Source organism: Galeopterus variegatus, unplaced genomic scaffold, assembly GCF_000696425.1.
Source record: "Galeopterus variegatus unplaced genomic scaffold, G_variegatus-3.0.2 Scaffold14178, whole genome shotgun sequence".
NCBI classification, from domain to species: Eukaryota; Metazoa; Chordata; class Mammalia; order Dermoptera; family Cynocephalidae; genus Galeopterus; species Galeopterus variegatus.
Window position 1 is genome coordinate 38,324 of NW_007740289.1, and position 2,959 is coordinate 41,282.

Genomic DNA, 2,959 nt, shown 5'->3' on the forward strand with positions numbered 1-2,959 from the left:
GGGCCGGCCCGACCCCATGCATTTCTACCCAGTACTTCCTCACTCCTAACAAAGTTGAATTCTGTGTATTAGTCTACATCATTCCCCAAATTTTCTATTATGAGGGAGAAGCAGGAAAACAACACCTTCTTGCTAACAGAGCTAAAAGAACCATCCCTGTTTTAGTTCCACTGCTTGTGAGCCTTGGATCTGCTGCCATTAGTACTGCAGCCCTCAACAAGTGATCAAAACTTCAAAGCTTTAAGCCAACAAATTGACCTAGACTTAGGGGAATTGGAAGCCTCTGTGGGCAGATTAGAAAGCTCCTTGGATTCCCTAGCCGAAGTAGTATTACAAAATAGGAGAGATCTTCGGTCTTTTGTTCTTTAAACAAAGGGGATTATGTTTAACTGTAGGAGAACCTTGCTGTTTTTATACTAACCACAACCACTCTGGGGTAATAAGAGACAACTTCTCCCAGATTAGAAAAAAGAAGCTCTTGGCCACAGTGACCCAGACCAATCCTGGGTCTGCAAGCGGTGCAGAAAAAAGTCTGGATGCAGTTGGCAGCCACCTATAAGCCTGGGACCCCCAAAGTTTCTCACCAGTTCCAGGTTGGGGACACAGTATGGCAACACCGCTCCCAATCTCTGGAACCCTGTTGGAAGGGACTTTACCTGGTGCTCCTGATGACACCAATGGCTGTAAAGGTAGACGGGATTTCCACTTGGATCCATGCCTCACACATAAAGCCTTCACCACCAGAGGACCATGGATCAAAAGACGCCTCCTGGAAAGTCCAGGGTTCCAAGGAGCACCCTTTAAGACTGAAAATTGTTCGGACATTCTAAGTGTTGTAAGATGAAAACTCTCTTGCTTTTCTTATGCCTAAAAATCTTTTCCCAGGGCCCAGGAGCTAGCAGTCCACATACCCCTTCCTCACACAGCCAGCTGTGCAACCAGACTCTTAATGTGAACAAGTGGTCTGGTGACACATATCTGTTTCCCCCTCCAGAAGGATGGTGGGCCTGCGCTCCTGGGGTCACGCCGTGTGTTAGCTTACAGGTCCTAAACGAGACCCAAGATTTCTGTGTCTTGGTTCGGTTGTTGCCTCGGCTTGTTTACCATCCCTATGAAAAACTATTATCATACTGGGATAACAATAACGGGAACTACTGAACCAGAAGGGAGCCCCTAGGTACCATGCTCTCTGTCCTCTTAAGTTTAGGATTGGGAAGAGCTGGGGCAGCTACAGGAGCTTCAGCTCTGGCTATTCAACATCAGAATTACCAAAGTTTACAGGCAGCCATAGATGCTGATATTAAAGAAAAAAGAAAAATCAGGGCTGGTTGGAGTCATGGTTCAACTCCTCCCCCTGGCTCACGACCCTCGTGTCAACCCTGTTAGGACCACTAATTATTTTAATATTGCTTCTGACCTTCGGTCCCTGCATTTTAATTCGCTTACTAGCTTTTGTTAAGGAATGCATTAGCACTGTTCAAATTATGATGTTAAAACAACAATATCAGGAATTAAACCAACAGGAAACAGTATTTCATGATTGAAATATGCACAAGAAAAAAAAGGGGGGAATGTGGAGGTAGAGATAACCCCCAACCTTTTTGGTAAACAATACCAGATACTTAGGACCTTCCGTTACCAGGTGCTTCAGACTTTCTGTTGCCAGAAGATTAGGACTTTCTGCTGCCAGGGGGAAGGGACTTTCCAAAGAGCCCAAAGTTCACCCAGTTCCAGGGAGGGAGTATGTTCACCCGATTCCAGGAACAGCATGACCAGATCCTTATCTTTGGACACCAAAGGAGGAAAGGGGGGGTGGACCATTGGTCAATACCTCAGTCCTTCCTTTGCCCGCCAAAAGCTAAAAGCCCAACGGTTTTAAAAATTGCTTTAAGTGGCCAATAAATGGCGTACAACCCAGCCTGTTACCAAAGCCTGCCTACCAAACTGTATAAAAGATACTTGAGTTAAGAGCTCGGGGCCGCTTCTGTCCTGAAAACGGAGCGACCTCAGCATGCTGGAATAAAAACCTCTTGCTTAATTGCAGCAGACTCAGTCTCGTGGTCTTTGTGAGGTAAGCCATCCTGGTGTGTGTGGGATTTATGCATGGTGCGTGGGTCTTACAGCAGGTGTCAGACTTCTAAGACTTCTAAGGGTTGAGGGTCTCAAGTTGCTTTCCCCAAGGCTGAGTAGCTCTGCTTAACCCTTGGGGAATTCTGTAGCCTAGGGGTTGGCTGTAGAGAGGTATAAATATGCTAATTCTGGGCTAAAGTCACACACACACACACACACCACACACCACACACACACACACACACACACACACACACACACACACACACACGTTCTAGAGAAAAACTGCCAGGTTTGGAGGGTTTGGATCTCCAAAAAAATCTATAGAGGACTTCAGTTTTGGGAACAGACTGACATGATCTCTTAGAAGCTGGGGGTAACCCAGTTTCTTCCTGACATCCTTCTTTTGACCACCCTCCCCTACCTCTTATAAGCATCTCTAAGCATCCCCCAAAGAGAGAAACTGACTCATTAGGAAGCAAAGGAAGAGATCAGGGCCTCAGCTCTGAATATCTCCTTTGTTGGGTGGAGCCTTAATGTTGAGGCAGCTTCTGTGGGGACTACAAGGATGGAATTGGGAGAGGCAGGTCCTAGGGTCCTACTTTGTGGACAGGGGTCATTAAGAGAAGAAAACACACTTCCCTCCTCTCTCCAGGAAGCTTTCCTTCCCTGCAGCTGGTGCCCCAAGGATCCCCCCCCTTCCCTTAGAAAGAGCCTGCTGAGCCTGGAATGAGAAGAATCTGAACTACAAACCGACCTCCCAGAGGCACCCCCAACTCTTCTCTAACCACTCCTAGCCAGCAAAGGCTGGCTTCCTGGATTGGAGACTGGGAGGCAGGGCTAGAGTTTGGGCTGTGGATAAGGGGCCTAGCTGGAGGGATTTTTTTTT